Source organism: Macrotis lagotis, chromosome 1 (assembly GCF_037893015.1).
Source record: "Macrotis lagotis isolate mMagLag1 chromosome 1, bilby.v1.9.chrom.fasta, whole genome shotgun sequence".
In the NCBI taxonomy this organism is placed as follows: domain Eukaryota; kingdom Metazoa; phylum Chordata; class Mammalia; order Peramelemorphia; family Peramelidae; genus Macrotis; species Macrotis lagotis.
In genome coordinates this window covers 152,869,310-152,890,591 of record NC_133658.1, presented here as the reverse complement: position 1 = coordinate 152,890,591, position 21,282 = coordinate 152,869,310, and the positions used below count along the sequence as shown (strand labels likewise).

Here is a 21,282-nt window from a genome sequence, read left to right as displayed (position 1 = left end):
ATATTTGCAGATATACATGGTGTACTTAATAAAAAATTGGTCTTTAATTCCTCACATCCTTGAACACGTTTAGGTTCTTTTTATACAATACTAAATTACTAAAGAAAATTTTATATTCTATTTAGATGGAAAAAATTTCCTACACTTTGTGGAACCCCAATCAATTCACTTTATAGAAATACAAGATGTATATGGTTCAAGATCATTAAATTTCTGAATACTATAAAAAGGGCCTGTTTATAAGTTTTATGAAAAAATGCATAGCATTTATAAAATCAATAATTTTTTCCATAGAAAACAATCAACATAAAGTCGTAATTTTTCAACTTATTCTTGATCACTTTTTATTAAAAACAAGTCAGACAATATAATTTACATACTAAAAATAACTTACACTGAATGAAAATTCCTAAAATTTATGCACTGAATTTTTAAAAATTATATCATTTTAAATGTACTAAAGAAATTTATCTCATAGAAATAACCTCTCATTTCTTTTATAAGTTCACATCTTTGTAAACATACAAAAATAGACATGTATATGTTGTAATAATTAATGCTTAATTTTTACAACTGGATCAATGAAATTCTGAAAAAATGTTTTACAAAAAACTCTAAATACTGAAATTGATACTTATTTCAAACTTTTATTGACATTATAATCAACTAGATAGAACATTCAAAACCATCACTTTCCTTTCCCAGAAAGTATCATATATGACCAACTTCAATCCATCAGGTAATGTATTCCTACCATTAAATTACAAGTAATTGGGGGAGACAAAAGGGGAAATAATAGAGAGAAAATGAGACTTTAAAAAAAAGCATCATATTTTATTCTTTTTTGTTTTGTATGTATGTTTATGTTGGGGGGAGGGCTGTAAAGACTGTACTGTGATTTCTCCTGGTGGTTCATTATCCTCAGTCCTGCCATCTATTTCAAGTCCACTAATAGAGGAATGGAGGCTGATTACATCAAAAGACTACAGTACATAGAGATATGAAGACCAGCAAAGTAGGAGGAAGATAACAATAAGGCAACTAACAATCCATTATACTCTTAAGGTTCAGCAATATTGGTGGAAGGGAGGGTTGGGGTTAGGGTTAGGGATGGGAAGGATGTTATGGGCATATAGTAGAAAGAATGCTAGTGAAAGAGTCAGGTGTCCTTGACTTAAAACCCTGCTTCTGGTATAATTAGGGCAACGGGACACTTAATATTGCTAAGTCTCAGCTTCTTCACCTGCAAGATGAATACATTACAAGTATGTATTTCATATTACCATTTTGAAGATCAAATAAGAATATCAAGTACATTGCTCATATTTTAAAGCCTATATAAATATGTCAGGTATTATGATCATCATTCAAGAGTAGAATAAAAACCTTAAAGTGACATAAGACTAGGGGACAGAGGATGAGAGATTCTTCTATTCCCTAATTCCTTATAGGCAGATAACTGAAAATCTTAAAGTAAAGATCTTTGTAAAGTATTGTGGATATATTTAAGAACCCAGGGAGATCAACTGAAGAAGTTGGAGATTTACAGATTTTTAGAGGTCTTTTCCCCTAGATTTCCACCTTCAGCTGCGATAGAAATGTTGAGACCTACAACAAATGCACTATATCACAAGTCTGTCATTTGGGGTAATGCTGTAAATAAGAGGAATAACAAGTGAAAACACTCCAACTTCAGAAATGTTGTAAAAACATTTTCAAAATGTTGATAAAGTTATTTTCATATCCCTTCCCCAACTTCCCATTAGTGTAAAAAGTATAAGGAAAACTCCATGAGAGTAAATTCTTTAAAAAAGAATGCTTTGGAGACTAGGATTGAATTGTTCTTGCATTATAGCTTTATGAAATCAGTTGGATAAAGAAAAAAAGGAAAATCATATTTAAACTCTTAAGACACTGAATAGTTTCAAGTTGAAATTTCATATTTAAATTGATGACAATCTATTCACACACTAATCAACCTTCATGAAAGTTTCTTTATTCTTCAAAGAGTTGTCTATTGTCTCTCAAATATTTCAAAACTAGGGTGATATTTTGAGGATCCTTAAAGATATCTTCAAAATTCTGATTTTGTTATTCTGCTGGATTCTTCTCTCTAGTTAGTCCAATAATTCAAAATATGATTCTTGCAGACATCTTGATTTTTCAGGTCTTCTAGCTTGAGCTGTATTTTATAAAACAGTTCTAATGAACAGTACACATTGAAGAATAGGATTCCAACATGGAGACTATTTACAATCCCTCAAGATGCAACATTACAATTTAAAAGATGTTGTCTTATGGCAGTTAGGGCAGTTAGAGCAGCAAGCGAAATCGAATTATTCTATGTCAACAATATGTTTAGGAAATAATTTCCCCCACACACACACTTGAAAATGTCTTAATGACACACCAGAAAATAGGTTCAAAAATCTGGAAAAGAACAAGCAAGCAATAATGATGATGATGATATGATGATGTTGATGACAGATATCTGATTTTCAAAGTTATTAATAATAAGATTAGGACATATTCCTAAAATATTTGAGGTTGATAAAATTATACTCTGAAATTCCTTTTAAGATAAATTTAAATGAGAAAATGTTCATTTTGAAAAAAAATATGAATGCCCAAATTAACTTAACAAAATAAAATTAACTTTAAAATAAAATATCCAAAATGCAGAAGTGACAATGAGAAACCAGTGCTTCATCCTGTACATATCTGGTTAATCTCAAATTTCTCTCTCAGTGTGGTAGAGTTATTAAAAGTCCCAATTTTTTTCAAAAGGGGGGGGTGGGGGAAGAGAGAGAGAGAGAGAGAGAGAGAGAGAGAGAGAGAGAGAGAGAGAGAGAGAGAGAGAGAGATTCTTAACAGAATGTACAGAAGAAATATTGATCTGGAAAATGAGGAGGGGGTAGGTATATGTGTCTGTGTGTGCACATGTGCCTGCATATATGTAATAAGAAATACGATAAGCTATGCCCTTCCCAAAATCCTCTCTACAACAACATCACTGCCAAAGGGTTATCCAGCCTCCACTTGAAAACCTTGAGAGTAGGAACCCTCTAGTTGGCAAGGTCAACTACATTTTTTAGACAAATTTGTTAGAAAATTCTCCTTTCATTCAATTGTATTTCCTTCTCTGCCACTTTCATCCAGAGGTTCTGCCTTCTGGAGCAAAGCAGAATAAATAAAATCACCCTAATAACAACATCAATTAGTTGAAGATAGTTATCATATCATTATCATGTCTAAATCTCCTTACAGATTAACATCCTATTTTCTATCTCCTGATTTCTCTCTTCTTATAGCCTATGAACGCCTTCTCAGAATAATATTTTTAAATGCATAAAATTAAATGCACAGAATAACAAAGGAAAATAATTGTATTGAAATAGTTATCGAGGGCCGGCTAGGTGGCGCAGTGGATAGAGCACCAGCCTTGGGAGTCAGGAATACCTGGGTTCAAATCCAACCTCAGAGACTTAATAATTACCTAGCTGTGTGGCCTTGGGCAAGCCACTTAACCCCACTGCCTTGCAAAATCTAAAAAAAAAAAATAGTTATCAAAATTTTTTTAAAGTTCATAGGATCAGTCTTATTCCAAAAACTCACCTTGAGTCAATCTTCTGTAACTAAGAATTCCTTTGCTCAGTAAATGAGGATTAGATTTCCAAAATAACCTAGAAACTGCCTATTTAATACATAATACAAAATACTGAACAACTCCCATGAAAAGCAGAAAAAACATTTCTGGAATATTAATATCACTACTCATAATAACTATATTTCTACAGTAGTTTTAAGTTTAATCAATCAATAAGTATCTACCATATGTCAGGCATAGTTATATTAAGCACTGGAGATAACAAAGAGTTAAAAGATAATCCTTGCCCTCAAGAAGCAAAAATATCAAATGGGAAGACATTTGTTAGTTCTAAATTTATAGTTACATACAGCTTATCAAATTCTTTCCTCACATTCCTATAAAGATTTAAGTAGTGGTATTTCCATTTTATAGATGAGGAATCTATAGCTTGGCCATGGTTTATCAAGTTGGTATCTATCAGAACAAGGACCTAAATCTCTCCTAGTTCTTCAGAACTCACGTAAGTCATGGGCAAAGTTGTGATGTTAACATCTCTCAGTCTTACCTGTCTATCTCCATATATGCCTACATGACCTACAAATCTTGGTCCAAGTCTTCACAATCTCATGCCTGATCTATTATAGCGAACAGTTTCTTATCTTGTCTCCCTGCTAGTCTCTCCCTCTCTATTGCACCTTCCATGTGGCTGCCAAACTGCTATTTCCCTAGAGCAGCACAGGTTGCACAGCTAATAATAAGTGTCTGAGACCATATCTGAACTCAGATCTTCCTGATTTCAGGCTCTGGGTGCAATCTACCATGCTGATCAGCCACCTACATCGTCTAAAGCATTCCTATTATCTTAAGAGTAGACTACACTTTATAAATTAGTACTGGTCTCTCTCTTTCTAGACATTCTGTATCATTCCCTCTGACATACACTATATTCCAGACAAAACTGGTCTATTTTCTGGATGCAACATGCCTGGGAATGTCTCCAGTCCTCACATGTACCTCTTAGAATTCCTGGCTCCCTTTTATTTCAAGTTGGGAGTCAAGTTCCTACAGGAAGAATTTCCTGATTTCACCTAATTTCACACTAAAAAAAAATCACTTTGTTAGGTCTTTGTAGCTCTATGAAAAATGCCTTGTAGTGAAGGCTACTGCAGTTTCTAGATAACAGATGACAGACCTAATCCAATATAGTGACAATATTAGTACAAGAGATAACTGTGGAGGTAGAATGGACAAGACTTGGCAACCGAGGTGATGTCAAGGGTGAAAAAGAGGAAGAAGTCAAAGAGGGTTTGGGTATTTTGAGCCTGGGGGCCATCCCTGCATGGTGGTACTAAAAGTAAAAGTAGAGAAACTGGGATTAGGAACAGATAATGAGGCAACTTTTGAACATGTTAAGCTTCTTCACCTCATGATGACAAAGTCCTTGCCTGGGTCAAGCTTTTCATCTCGCCCATGCCTCAAAGTCTAGGGTCCTTTTTTAAACTCTAATATATCACTGACTGATACTGATAACTAACATTTACAGTGTTTACTTTGTGTTTGGGATTGTGCTAAGTGCTTTATAATTATTGTTTCACTTGATCCTCAAAACCACCTTGGGAGGTCACTCGTTACTATGAAGAAACTGTGGCAAACAGAAGTTAAGTATCTTGCCCAATTGGCATCTGAAGCTGAATTTGAACTCAAGTTCACCAGACCCCAAATCCAGGACCCTTCCATCTCTGCACACGTCAGATCATAACTGGAGTAGAATCTTTCATCTCTAGAATCTCATTTTATTAAATGACTGGAAAACTTGGACTATAACCAGGAGACCAGGATGGTGAGGGTATATAATTACAAGGTCATATAAGATTCAGTCCAAAAACTGACAATGTTCAGCCTGAAAGAAAAGCAGCAGCTCAAACTGCTTTGGCTCCAGGAGGGAGTTCAAGATAGATTTTTTTTTTGCTCCATATAAGGAAAAATTTTGATTCAATCAAAGTTGCCCCAAAACTGGAATGGTCTACTTGATGAACAAGTGGGCTCCCAATCTCAGGAGATCTCTCCAAATAGAAACCAGGTGTAAACTTCTTCTAAATGGGAATTCCTACTCAAACATAAATTGGAATAGATAACTTTTCAACTTCCTTCTAATTCAAGACATTCTGTGATCATACCAGATTGGGGGGGGGGGGGACAAAGCATCCTGGATGATTTATGTGACACATTTCTTCCCAGTAGTGCTTTAATTCTTATAATGTCCCTACTGGGAAAAAGGAATATAAGTATCAAGAGCAACATATTATGGAAGAAAAGAAAACTGACTGGACTTTGAGCCAGTACACTCAAGTTTTCCCTTGAAAAAGTTCAAACAGTTGTGGCTCTTGGTTTCTTTATCTGTAAAAAGAACAGATCCCAGTTTCTTAAACCCTGTATCATAGACTCCTTTGCTAATCAGTCTAGTGAAGAAGCCTACAGATTCCTTCTCAGAATAATGTATGCATAAGATCACAAAGGAAAATAACTATATTGAAATAAAGATGCAATTCTCCTCTCCCCATCCAAGTTGCCCAATCCCTAAAGTCTATCCATGAACTTTTCCCCTCCCATGAAATTTCCTCAGTGAGGATCAATAAGGTAAGTAAAAGTCATGAAAAATAGCAAAGTGATTGGTTATATTCAGCTGGTCAAGCTAAAACACGAAAGTAGGATAGCATCAGTGGATATAACATGTTGCATATTCAGTAAAAAAGAGGGGTGCTGGGGCAGCTAGGTGGCGCAGTGGATAGAGCACCAGCCCTGGAGTTAGGAGAACCTGAGTTCAAATCCGGCCTCAGACACTTAATAATGACCTAGCTGTGTGGCCCTGGGCAAGCCACTTAACCCCATTTGCCTTGCAAAAAAAAAAAAAACCCTAAAAAAAATTTTAAAGAAAGAAGGGCATTATTCTAAAAAATGAAAATAAAAGTTGCTATTTAATTTTCTTTAAATCACCCTGAACTTCCAACTAAAGTAAATCTGCCTGAAACAAGTGCAAATGTCAACAAATGGAATATAACGAATGTGTTTAAGAAGCAACTAATGCATGGAACCCTGATTCATGCTTTTAGCATTATTTTACTTTTTTACAAGTATACATTATATTACTCTTTAGTGGTCAAGAAATCAGTCACACTACATTACTCACACTAAGCCTGTCTCTTAAGGTATAGGTGTACCTGATAAAGGCCTCTAACTGAATACTCCTTGAGCCGAATCCTTATTTAAGAATGAAGCACACTGCCAGCATCTAGTTAACCTTTATACCCACATATCTATGGAACACCTGAGTTGCAGGTGTACTCTCAACTGACATCCCCTTTAGTCTTTTGGTTTTCTTGACTCTAGAAATATGTACTTGTACTCTCATCCTTTGGAAAGCAAAGGACTTTAAATTAATTAATTAATTAAATTCAATTAATGTCTGATAGAAACAGTCTTCTCTCATTTAACTTAATTCTTTCGGGTATATATATATCAATGTGCCTTATTCCTTCAAGTCCCATCAATATCATCATTCCTAGTAACTGTGACAATTTTAAAGTTTCAATAAGATTTATTATTCCACAAACCAATTTAGGAAAATAAAACATACTAAGGAATTTAGTTTATTTCTGAAAAGAAAAATGACAAACCATAATTTCTTAAACTTGATTCCTTAAGTAATAATATAGATATATTCTTAAAATGTCTCTTCTGTCCTGGCATTACTGATAAGAGAAAGACTAGTATAATTTCACCTACGACACTGAAAAATCATTTATTCTGAGAAAATGTTAAGTGTGATTTAGTTTCTAAACTCACCAGGAAGGTGTTTTTAAGATATGCATTATTTGTTACATGCAAATTAGAAGCGAAGCTTAGCAAAAGAGATGAAAGTTGACTTTCAAGTCAGTCAAGTCTTGGCTCAAATTTTGTTTCTAATATATACTGGCTCAGTGACTGGGGCAAGTCATTTAACCTCTCACTGTCCCCATAACAGGTCACAAATAAAGTGCTTAGCTAAATTGCTCAAAGACATTTTTACACTGGGTATTCCCCAGATAGAAACCTCAGATTCAAGTCCAAATCTTTGCAGGTGTGTTCAACTCAAAGTCATGGGCCATATGCAGCCTTCAAAGTCAATTCATGAGTATTTATTACACTTTATTATTATACTCACTGGTAATGGGGTTATATTGTAATCATAAATATTAAATTCTATATGCAGCCCTTGACAAGTTTTTTACTGGATGATGTAGCCCAGAAAAGTTATGAGGTAGGATACCCATTAAGGAATCAAACTTAAGATTCAGAGTGAACATTTAGGCAAGTCTGAAAAATTTGTACTAAGCTAACTCTTTGCATTTTCCTTCATATAACTCTCCTAAGTCAATAAACTAGTTCCTTCTTATTGCATCTACATTAAATTATAAATTCTTCAGATTGCCATTCAAAGCCTTCACAACTAACTTCTTTCTGCCTATCTTTTCAGACTCATTCTACATTTTGACCCCTCCCACAAGCTATAAAGCTATAATTCAGCCAAACTGGATTTCCCTCTGTTACAATATTCTATCACCTCTCTGCCTTTTCTTTGGTTATTCCATACTTGGAAGATCCTTCTTCCTCCAGCTCAAGGAATCTAACTTCCTTTAAGTCACAGATTAAGCACAACTTTCTAAATAAAGCCTTTCCAGGGTATACCCCAAGTGCTAGTCCCAACAAAACTACCATATACTCAATTACTTTATATTATATATAAAATACACACACACACACACACACAAATGTCTTCCTGATTGACTGGATTTATTCTGGGGTTTTTTCCCCTTTTAAAAAATCCTTTCCAGTGAAGGAAACAAGAACAGTTACTAAAAATAAATAGATAGATAGATAGATCGATCAATCCCCGTTTCCATCATGACCAAACGAATTCTGAAGACAAATAAACATGCTTAATAAATGATGTGCCCATCACTTACAGGATTTCCTCAAAACCATCACATTTTATTAACCCTTATGTAATTTCAGATTACCTTGCTCCAAATTTTCAAGAGCTACTTTAAAAATGGCACAAATCTCCAGTTTAGTGGCCTCTCAAGGATTTCTTGAGTCCCCTCAAGAGAATGAAATCCAGTCAATTCTTTATTCAGGGTCATAATCTAATCTTCAGAGATGGCCTTTAATTTTTAATTCTCCTTTTCCCTTACAATATTACTCATTTCTTAGTCATCTAATTTTTTTCATTTATCAATCCACCAGAAGATGAACTAAAGGAGAGAAAGTGAAACTAAAAACTCAATTTTTCTCCTTTTTCACACTGTTCTTCTGTAAATTCAAAAATAATTTGAGAGTTGCATGAAATTTAATCATAAAAGTATTTCTGGATACAGTTTAGTCTCAATATGCTAATACAAATTCTATTCTGAAGCAGTTTTCTATTGCTACCTTTCAGATTGTCATTTTCTGATTTCCTTATTTTCTGATTTTTTTTCACCAATTATCTTTGACTCAGGTGACCTACAATGAAAGTGTGGAGAGGAAAGAAGGCAGAAAAAATAAAGATTACAAACAGGCTGAAGAAGAGTAAAGAAAAAAACCACAAAGGTCAGACTGGTAAATTTCTAGAAAATAATTATATAATATGCATTTTCTATATGCATGTCGCTCTATGAAATGATTTAGTAACACCACGAACTTACAAAACTGCAGTATCTTTTCCTTTGTTAGATTTTATTAAGGCTAGCAGTTCACCTATATATAAACAAATAAAATTTATTATACAAAATTATTTTCAGAAATACTAAATGTCATTAATATTTTCCAATACATTCAAAATAAGGATCCAAGATTCTGAACATGCCATCACCAAAAAAATTTGCAAACCTAAAAAACAAAAAGGAAAAAAAATTAAACAATGTCAAAAGTAAAAAGACTTATTTAGAAGAGAGCAACATTTAACATCATAATTTTTACAGTAACATTTCCAAGGTAAAAATTTTAAAATCCCTATGAAGTAAGTATATGTGTAACCTTGAACATGACAACTTCATTAAAAACTAAACAATGCTTTTTGTCCTCATCACAAAGCTGTCTTTTCAAATGTGACTTTCTGGAAGGATATTCACTATTTATTATATAAAAATAAAATAAAAATAAAATTCTACCCTTATAAACATGACCCTTATAATCATTTAATCAATACTGGGTCAAAAAATCATTTGCCCTAGTAATTTTTGCCCATTTGGCTATAATCACACCATTAGCCACACCATAGCAACTAATTTTCAATGGTTAGAATACTATTAGAAAGCAGTTTCTGACAATTGTGTATAGTTTATGTCCCCACAAATGGATAGTATTTAAAAAAAACATGTAGTTAAACAGTAAAATTGTTCACAATCTGTAATGTATTATATAACTTTTATGAGATAAAAAGAAAAATAAGATTCTTTATAGAACAAATAACACCCAAAGTATCACTCTTTTCAAGGCAGTTTCTTGTGTAACGTTTAGTTAAAGGGACAGTTGGTGTGGCTGAAAATAATGATTCAAATCACTGTTTTAAAAATAATCACATAAGGTAGTTATGTCTTAGTAAAATAAATTTGAATACACATTCAATTTAAGTATACTAAAAATTCTTCAACTTAGGCTTATAGACTAACAGACATTTGTCTATTCAATTGGTTTCTGCCAAGAAAATCATTAGCTTAAAGTTAACATTTCCTGTGGTACAACTGAAATTGCATGAAAATATGTGCAATGAATTTCATATTGATTTTAGTCAGGAGAAGAGTGGATGTTTTAGTTAGTATATAAATGTAGATCACAGATTGAAAAAGATCCAAAAACTTTCAGTCTTATGTATGAGCTACTCAATTTAGATGGAAAGCACAGAGGTTAATTCTTTCAATGCACATAACCAATTTTCATGGACATTACTGAAAGTCACAAATATGATGAACAAGATAACTCAGAACTCAATGTTTGAGGCTATTAAATAAGATATTAAATAGTGGAAATGTATATGGTGTCATAATCTGCACTGTTTTGACACATGCTGGAAAATAAACCTGAAAGATTCTATACTGTGAGGTTAAATTCTGACATAAATAACATTTTAAAAATATCTGTGTACAAGTTTGTAAAGAACCATTATCAGTCTATAAATTGAGGAATATATTATACATACAAATTTCAGTATTATGAAATAATTTGGTTTCTTCAAATTTGTCCTAAATATTATTTATCTGTGACCTTTGTATTTATCATCCAGAATGGCATGGCATCTTAGTGTTTTTACATTCTTATTAAGTTACCTGACAATTATTCCTGCTTCAATAACAAGAATACTTAATTTAGGATGAAAATAAATTAATAAACTATCTACAAAAACTATAATGACTAATTTTGCTTTTAGAAATATTACCATATTTTTCTTTTAAAGTATAAATAACAAAAAGAATGTCATAAAACCTCACTAATTTGAGATTACAGTGTAAAATATGAATTATGAAACAATGAAATCCCTTCAGAATATTGCTATTTGTGAGGATTAAAATTAACATGTTATGGAACTGCTATTTAAAATTTTCTGCCTATAAAAGTGTTTCAGAACAAACAGCCAACAACTCAAGGGATATCTAAATTTTTCTAATAAAAGTGTTATCTAATATTATTCTACTGCATTTTTCATAGTTTTGGTACATTTACATTACATCATATATTATTAAAGATACAGCAGAGAGAAGGCTATTTTAGAAGTTGAGATCCACATTTTTCTAGTCCACTTTCTATATTCATCTTTTTTTTAAATCTATAAAATAAGTTGAATTAGATCAGGGGCAGGGAACCTTTTTTTCCTGTCAAGGGTCATCTAGACATTTATAACATCATTCGTAGGCTATATTTTGGTCAATCATTTAATTAAATCACCTCTAAAAATTACTAGATTTATGAATTTTGGTTATCTTGGCAATCCCAGACCAATGCTGCCCATAGGCAGAAGGTTCCCTTTCCCTGGACTAGATATCCCTAAGGTTCCTTTGCAAATGATTCAAAATTTTAACTAAATAAAGTGAGATAAATCAAAAAAAAATTTAAAATGAGTATTAATATCCAAATCCTTTAAAATAGAAAAGGAATCTATTTTTTGAACTTTAGGTTAAAAAAACTGTATTTTATCTGTAAGTACATTTTCAAAAGAGGAAGAAATTACTCTAAGTATAAACTTCTAATTAGTGAGGTTTTACCACAAATGTTTTACTCTAAATGTTCGTGGAAAAGTTTTTAAGTTAAAATAATTATCCATAAACTCATGATTATAGAAAGATAATTTAGACAAAAAGTAAAATTCTTTGATTAAAGTAGCATCTTTTTATTTTCTATGTCAATTAACATGTAATTGAACATGTTCTGTTCACAAAATATAAAAACAAAACATCTTAAAACAGGAAGGAGCTGGGATAGGAGGACAAAGACATGGAAAAACATGAAGGCCTCTCTTATTGTTCCATTACCATTCTGTTTGAAGTAGTTTCAGGACGATGAGATCTCACACCTTCTAGTCAGAAATCAGATGACCTCAAAACAACCTCATTTCAGTCTTAGGCCTCATGTCTTTCTCTTAAAGCTAAAAATAAAAATACATATGAATGAACAAATGATTGTGAAATGATATTCTAGCATGACACTAAGAAATAGAAAAATGTTAGAAATCATTTTTAATCACAGAAGAATGAATGTATGCACATCACCACATAGAGCATTCAGTAATAGCTAGTATTAACATTTTTACCAATATTTTTCTTCCCCTTATCCTTTGTGCATTACCATTTTTACCAGAATTTTTCTTCCCCTTATCCTTTGTGAAAATTTACTTCTGTTTTAAAAATCAAAAGATGTATTTCACATGTTAATTTTCTGAGGCACTTATACTTTTTTTTGGCAATTAACCAGCTCCATACAACAAAGATTACTCTTTAAAAAAAATGACTTAGACATCTTAACACTTGCATTACACAGACACTAAGGCAAGCATAATCAAATTATTAAAAAAAACTTGCTTTTCCAAAATACACACCTAATTTACTGCTTCTAATTTCAAACAAGGATTTCACCTAACAATACAAGGTGAACTCAAAGTTTCTTAAGTGAAGGTTTAGGTTTACCCCCAAAGGAGTTGTTTCTGCAATGATCACAAAATCAAAGCTCTGGCCACAAGCAAACTATAAATTAATATGAATCTCTTAGGTTTCCCTCTACCCTCTTACAGTTCTAAGATTCTTCATTAAGTAAAAAAGTACCTGCTTCTTTTACTTTCTTAATGAACCTTTTTCCCTATAATTCTCCCTTCCTTGTAAAATGCTATGTTATGATAATATGCTGATGTGGGAAGTGGGAATGGAGTAGGCTGAGGAATAAGATGGCTAGGATTTCAAAATTAAAACATTTAAGATTTGTAGAACAAAAAAGACATATCATTTACAAATAAATTGTGTGACTGCAATGTCACAAAAGTTTTTCTTTTCTCTCGTAGGGACTTTCTAAGTGAAAAAAATCTGGTTAAACAAGTCCATTGGCAAATGCAGGGCCTGCATTCTGGAAAGTCCAGTCGTTAACTTTTCTTTTATGGCAGCACTACACTTACATGGTCTAAGGAAATGCCACAGAATGCTGCTGATTAGGTGTGTACTCCAAGCAAGCATGGAGAGTTATATAAATCAAATATGTATACTGAGGTAGAGGGGAAGTGCGGCTATCAGAAGGCAGTATCCTTCAATCAAGATATTTCTTTTCACTTCAGTTTCATAATTTTATTTATCTCTACTTACTGAAAGTCACAAATTACCCACACTGGTGGGTAAGATTCTCCCTGGGCTCCCTAAGAATCTTCCTTCTTTCCTACTGAGAAATGCCCCAAGAAAACCACTGAGAATCCCCAAATCTGGGAAATAATCATTGTTAGCATTTTAGGTCTGCATTTTTATAATCCTAAATTAATCCGAAAATGAACTCTGCTTCCCTTAAAGAGATGTATTACTTCCTAAAAGTCATCCTACTCCAAAATTAAATTATAATTATCCTGTTCTTATAACAATGACCAGGCAAAGAAGAGTCAAGAACCGTCAGTGAAAAATATTTTCTTTGAAATGAGTGAATCACCACAGATGTTTTAAAAAGACCACATAAAGAAGTTCAAAATGACATCTTAAGGTATTTAAAATTAAGTTTGTTATGATAAAATAAAAGAGAAGATACAGATATGTTCTATCTCCTATTTTTCTAAACATTTTTCCAACAACATTCTTATGGTAAATTGTTCATTTCTTTCCCTTTTTTCTTACAAAATTCATTTTATATCATAGTTTTAGCAATAATCTAATCTAAAACAATTTAAGTCATCATAACTGCACTGCATTTTTCATTTCTTTTCTTTACCAATTCAACTTAGTATTTCAAATACAACAAATTGTAGTCTTAGAGAATTTTCTTAAACCTTGAGAGATTAAGTAAAACTTCTCCTTAATACTTCATAAACTAAAAGTTTTGTAGGCATTTAAGCAAAACTATGAATTGTTGGACTTTGGGAGACAAAAACGAGAAAATTAATTGAGGTCAACATTTGCTAGACATGAAGAGTTAAGAAGATAACATGGTTCTATAATATGGATTAAGAATCTGAATCAAGAAATTGGTATCTAAGTCTAGGCAGCAGATTTTAATCAGAAATCCTGGGGGGGGGGGGGGCATGTCACATAGGCAGAAGGGTTTTAGGTTCCAATAAGAAGGTTAGGCTTTAAATATTCTGGAATCCAGTAGTTGATTAAACTAAATTGTTCATTTGTCCTGTAAAGGAAAGTCAGGAAAGGAAAGCCAGCAATAACAGGAATATATGCTAGTTAGGAGGTAGACACTGATGATAGAAAAATAGAGAAAATGCAAAAGAAAGAATGTCCAACACTATTAGTATTGCTTAAATATAAACCAATAATAGGAGAATAAGTTATTTCAAGCAAACCACAGTTTGAAGCAAGGAAACAAATGCCTTAACAAAACAAACTAGAAAACCCATTTGATCTTGTTTTTTTTTTTCAATCAAGAGACTTTCTGGGAGTTCTTTCCTAAGTGCTATGAAAATATTTATGCTTTTGGGGCAGCTAGGTGGCGCAGTGGATAAAGCACCAGCCTTGAAGTCAAGAAGGACCAGAGATCAAATCTGACCTCAGACACTTAAATAATTACCTAGCTGTCAGACCTTGGCCAAGTCATATAACCCCATTGCCTGGGAGAGAAATTTTAAAAAGAAATGGTTATGCTTTTATCAACATTTTAATAAGAAAATTAACTTACATCTATATGTTATTTTATGGTTTAAATATAGCTAAGTCCATAAATACAAAGTCCCCTCAAAAACCTACCTGAAGCAAGTGGAGTTTATAAATGCCTTAGAACTTTGTCAAACCATGAAACTAATTTGGCAAGAAAATACAAGAAGAAATCAAATTGAAGTTAACCACTGCTTTGTTTCTTTCATATTTACAATTTAGACATTTAATTAGATTTATGGAAGTTTGTTTCATTATGGGTCTTGATCATTAACATTGTTGCTTTTAGTCTCCTCAAACTTCTGAAAACAACCAATCCATTATATAATGCAAACTGGTACAAAAAATGAAGCATAATGAAAACCAACCAAAGTAAATGGGCATGTACTAAAACAGCCTGATTTTAAGAAACAAAAACAAAAAACTGGCTGTTTGAACTCCATATGACTGAAAAGATGGTTTCTAACTGGTCTGATTCAGTCAATAAGCATGCTGAAGAAGGCACTGTATTTAAATGAATATATATATAGCACACAACTAATAGCGATCTAAAAACTGAAGGCTGGATTATGTGTGTTTGATTACTTAACAACTTCATTCTGCAGGTGACCCCTTAGACTGCTTTGATGGTCCTACAGGGTTTCATGAGGTTATTTAGACATCACTCTAGACAATACAGATAAATAAATACTTTGTATTTCAGGGCATTGTCCTTCTGCTACTATTAACCAACATGTGGAAGGAGAAAAAAGAATCTATTCAAAATGAGAAGACTTGTGAGTAAATTCAGAATGTATCAATGGAGGAAATGTGTTCATTTATATTCTTGACTCAAAAATGTAAGTTGATTTTAATAAACTATGCCAACAGTGACATAAGCCGTATAAATACCTTCACTAAAAAATCCCAATGAATATTTTTGAAAGCTTGTTTCAAAATAATTTCCAGAAAAGCTTTCAATTGCATTTACATGAAGACATTCTTGGGTGAGTTCCATAAAGTGGAACACAGAAAAATTCTTGCTAATATTTTTAATATAAGTTTTTATAAACATTTTCTCTTTTAAAACTGGACTGAGGATTAGATTTTATGTGTTCCAGAAAAAAAATGACTATCTCACTTTACATTTGGAAATCCACCCAAACTTTAGAGAAGTATGGAAAGAATTACATGCACTGAAACTGAAGCAAAGGGAATCGAATACCAAGAGAACACTGTACACATTAATACAACATTGTGAACTGATCAGCTATGATGGATGCAACTTCTCTCAGCAGTTCAGAGATCAAGGACAATCCTGGGAGACCTGTTATGAACAATGCCATCCACATCTGGGGGTAGGTGGAGGTGAGTGGAGAAAAATAATCATGTAATCAGAATGTATATATTATATTCACTTTCTAAAAGTTGTTTTTTTCTGGGATAAGGAGTAATTTAAGGAGAAGAGAATAGCAGAAGAGAATAAAAAAATTATAGAAACTTGTTCTGAAGGTCATCTTATTAGTATACTTTTCCCAGTCTTTTTGAACCCAACAGTTGTGCAGGTAATATTTTTTGTAACCAGAAAGCCTCCTGGGGAAAAGGGATTTGTTGGAATAAAATCACCACCATTTATTTTTATTTTTTCCCCACAGTTGCTATTGCTAGCTGTTATATACAACAATTGGTCTAGCCATTCCCTAATTGATAGGCATCACTTTCCAATTTTTGCAACTACAAAGAGCTACTAATATTTTGTACATAGAGTTCCACATTTTTCTACCTCCCTTCCTTCCCATGACAGCAAGTAATCTGCTATAGATTATATGTACAATCATGTTTGATGTATCTTCATATTAGTCATGTTGTGAAAAAAGAATCAGAAAAGGCAAAAAATGAGAAAAAGAAAACACAAGTTTCAAAAAGTAAAATAGTAATATGCTTTGATCTGCATTCAGACTCTATAGTTTTTCTCTAGGTGTGGATGGCATTTTCCATCACAAGTCTTTTAGAATTGTCCTTGATCACTGAACTTCTAAGAGAAGCTAAATGTTCTTAACCTAGGCTATGTCAACTCTTTGTAAAGTATTTCAATTTAGTTGGCTTTCATTTTGTAATATTTCATTTTATGAAGTTAAAAACAATTTTTCCCCAAGGAATCCATAGCTTTCACCAGGGTCCAAAAAAACAAAAAAAGTTTAATAAAGTACTGACTTGTTTAAGTGACTTAGTCATGAATCATATAGACACTGTGTCTTTAAGTAGAACTTGAAACCCAGGTCTTTCTAACATTGAAATCAACTCTCTTTTCCTCTAGTCATTATCTCCCCCTATTCTTTTTCTGTCTCTCTCAAACATACATACACATAGACATATAGACAGAGATACAGTTACAGACACATATTCCCTAGAAATCAGTTAGTATTCATTATTGGATTTATCTTTAGTTAGGTTATAGGATTAAACTCCCTTCCTTAGGAAAAGCTAGCCTTAACTAAGTCAGACTTAACAAAGTCTCCTAAATCTAGGTTAAATATAGATTCAATGAATGGATAGATTTAGTAGCAGATAATTGGGAAGAATAAAATAATCATAAGATTATAAGAGGGTTTTTTTTGAAGGTTTCCCCAGGGTCTTGAAAAAGGGGTTAGTCAAAGGTTAGATTACTCTTTCCAGTTTTAGTAGAACTAGAGGTCAAGTTAAGTCTGAACTAGAGGTCAAGTTAAGTAATGGAATCTTCTAAAGTTGGCAAATGGAAAATGGGGGGTGTGACTGTTACATATACAAATCCCTTTGGTTACAAAAGGTTACAAAAAATATCACCTTTACAACTGTTGGGCTCAAAAAGTCTGGGAGAAATGTAACAGTAAGGTGACCTAACTTAAATTACATTCAAAACAATTTTCCTATAATTTTTAAATTCTTCTCTTTTGCTATAAAAATCATCTCTTTAAATTACTCTTTATCTGACATTTGAGATGTCAAGTGACCTGAATTGATATGCAAAGGCTAGCTTCGCAAATTAAATCATAGATGCTTGGCAACTTTGCATTCATTTTCCTTTTACTTCATATAGTTATAATTTGAACACACATTTTTTCATTGAAGAATACTATCAATTATAAGCTATACTCAAATTTCAAGCAAGCCAAGTTTGAGGAAAGTATAGCTCCTATTCAGACTAGTGATAATTCTAGATTCAAGAGTAAAAGAAAATTTAGTTTGATGAATACCATTTAAATGTCCTATTTTCATCATAGCAATAAAAATTCTCTGTATATATATTCTATTGTTCTGTAACTTACTAATTCTTCACGTACAAGAGTCCTTCAACCACCATTTCTTCTTCCATCTAAAAAACATTGAAGTATTTCTTCCATCTGTACCACTGCATACATTGAGATTCTTGACTAATATCCACAATATTTTATTTCTCAAAAAGTCCTCAAGGGCAAAAACAACACAAACACAATAAGACCTAATGTATCTAGGACTTACCAAGCAGAAACTGCCAAATAACAAGTCATCTTTCAAAGGAAGGACAAAAACTGTTAAGTATCAAAATTAATGAAAACACCAAATGTTATCCTTCTTGTGCCAAATTCTTTATGATTCTATTTGGTGTTTTCTTGGCAAAAGTACTGGAATGATTTGCCTTTTCCTTCTCCAGCTCATTTTACAGATGAGGAACTGAGGCAAACAGGGTTAAGTTACTTGTTGAGGGTTACAAAGCTACTAAGAGTCTGAAGATGGATTTGAACTCACAAACATCAATTTTCCTGACTCTAGGTCCAGCTCCTCAAGATCAAAAGCTAGTTCTAATAAAGTTCAAAAGACACTGTAATTACATGGCAAGTAATCAGTCAATTGTACAAGCAAAGACTGCTGAAATACTACAATGAGATAATCAGAGATGAAGAGAGATGAAAAGGAAATTAGTTTTTTAAAAAAAAGTATAGAGGTATAAGTGCCACCCTTCATTTTTTTTCCTCTTCCACCCCCTTCTCTAAAAGAAAATCGAAGTCACAAGGAATGAGGCAAATAAAAAAGAAAAGTCAGATGTAAGATAAAAGCTGTGAAAGAAAGATACTCAAATGCTTGCTGTATGATCAGTGGTAAAACAACTAAAAGAATAGAATGTCTCATGAAGTAAAATTTGGATTTGGACCAAAATAACATTGCCCCAATTATTAAATGAAATAAAGTAGCGTGTGTGTGTGTAAAAAAATTATGTATATATACATACACACACACACACACACACACACATATATATATATATATATATATATATATATATATATATATATATGTATATGTATATATGCTCCCATACCATAATTAAAGGGCATTTCAAAGTCCTATGTGTCTTCAAATAGTTTCTCTTACTCTTATAATAGCTGAAATTCCTACCATTCTTAAATGTAAAAGAAAAAAGGGGGATCATCCTGCAATAAATGTTCATTCACAACATATAATCTATCTCTCAAAAAAACTCTTTATATAGTACCCTTTATCCTTTAACACAGACATTATAAAGGAATTCTAGAATGTAAAAAAAACCCAAAACCAACCCAATACAAATTTATAAAATTTTAAAAATTACTTTTTGCTCAAATTTTACTATTATACTGATTAAAGAAAACAAACAACTAATATCAGTCTCCAAAAGAGAGACTACTGATTTGATTTCCAAATGAAAAATGCTCTAGAACTCTGCATTACAATGGCTCTGGTGACAAATAAATCAGTAGAGAAAAAAATCTGCTCACAGAATTTTTCTTCCTTATAGATAAAGTTTCTGCCACTAACCCTCACTGCTACATTGTCATTTTCTATAGTTCCACAATACAAGTGTTTAGGTAATATTTTTCTTTCCTCATAAAAAGTGACTTATAGACACAATAATATGACATTCATTGTACTCCCAATTTTCCTGGGCCTAAATCAGAAACATAAGTTAAAATATAATATACTCACAATAATGAAGATTTCACTGGTTAGATACTATATTCACATACCAGTAGAGAAGTCTCTGCATCTGTTTTTAATTTCACCTCAGTTTAGTCTTAACTTTGGTAGCACTGAAAACATGCTTAAATGTTTCAAAATTATCCAAAGAAAAGTGAAATGTATCTTTAAGAATATTTGAGAGTGTGTGTGTGTGTGTGTGTGTGTGTGTGTGTATGTATGTAAAAAATCTGTCTTTGTCATATCAAAATAAATGAACATTCAACTGCTGTTCTGCTGAGGCTGCCAAATGATGCTAAGAGGTTCTATCCATAGTCATTTAACAAATACAAGCTGATACTAATAATTAGAGAAATGCAAATTAAAGAAACTCTGAGGTTCTACCTTATTTATTCATACCATTTTGTAAAAGCCAATAAAATTGGGGGGGGGAAAAAAGAAAATGATCATTGTTGGGGGAAAAGGGTCTGTTATAAAATAGGTACACTAATGCACTTGTGACCTTCTCTGTCATGTTCCAGAAACCTATCCATCCTGGAAGCACACTCCAATTCTATAATTCATACAATAGAAGTACTCTCTGAGCTTCTCCCAATGATTGAAACAGTTGATCCCAGAACGCCCAACCCAGCCAGTCTCATTCCTCTCTAGGCTACACTCTAGACTTTCTTCACCATTGCACCTCTACCAGGGCATCTTCATTTACACCCTATTCTTGTAAGTTCATTTTATATATCTTTCTACTCTGGAATGTAAGCTTCTTGAGAGACAGAATTATCTTTCTGCTTGTAATTTTTCACAGCAATTAGCATTATAATATATAAAGTTTTAATAATAATAAATACTATTAGAATGGTAAATGGTAAAGCAAAGAAGTGGTACAGCCATTCAAAAAAGAAATCTGTAAACCTGCTCCAAAACACATGCATGCACATTCTTTGACCCAGTAAAACCACTACTAAGTGGTATATTTTGATTCTTTGCCAATACAAAAATAGGGGCTATTATAATATTATTATTATTATTTTATAGATAAGGAAAGTGAGGCAGAAAAAGGCTTATTAATTTGCCCACATCATAAGGCTAGTAAGTATTAGTGGCAAAATCGGAACTGATTCCCAAGTCCAATCCTCTATTCCACCATACTACCTAGATACTTTGGGTAAGTTGTTTCCATTATTTTTACACTTAAGATTGCTTACAGACTTACTCAACATCCTCTTTCTCCAGAATGCCACACTGCCAAACCAACCTCATACTCATTACTAATGACCTTTCTTTTTTCTCAGTTCTCATTCTCACTGTCTCATAAATTTATAAACTTCTGATTTTAGATGAACGACTTATGCTGCAGTATGGATTGCATACATAGTTAACTACGAAATAAAAATA

The 21,282-nt window shown here is 32.6% G+C and overlaps 1 protein-coding gene across 1 annotated transcript in view; it reads right to left on the bottom strand.

Moving 5' to 3' along the window:
* Positions 1-515: 515 nt before the first annotated feature.
* LOC141517344 (XK-related protein 6-like) overlaps positions 516-21,282 on the bottom strand; it is a 95,069-nt gene continuing 74,302 nt past the window's right edge. The window contains exons 3-4 of the mRNA XM_074228302.1: positions 12,133-12,245; positions 516-9,496 (exon numbers count right to left, since the gene is read on the bottom strand). The gene's annotated coding sequence lies outside the window, so the exon portion shown is untranslated. The remainder of the gene's footprint in view (positions 9,497-12,132; positions 12,246-21,282) is intronic.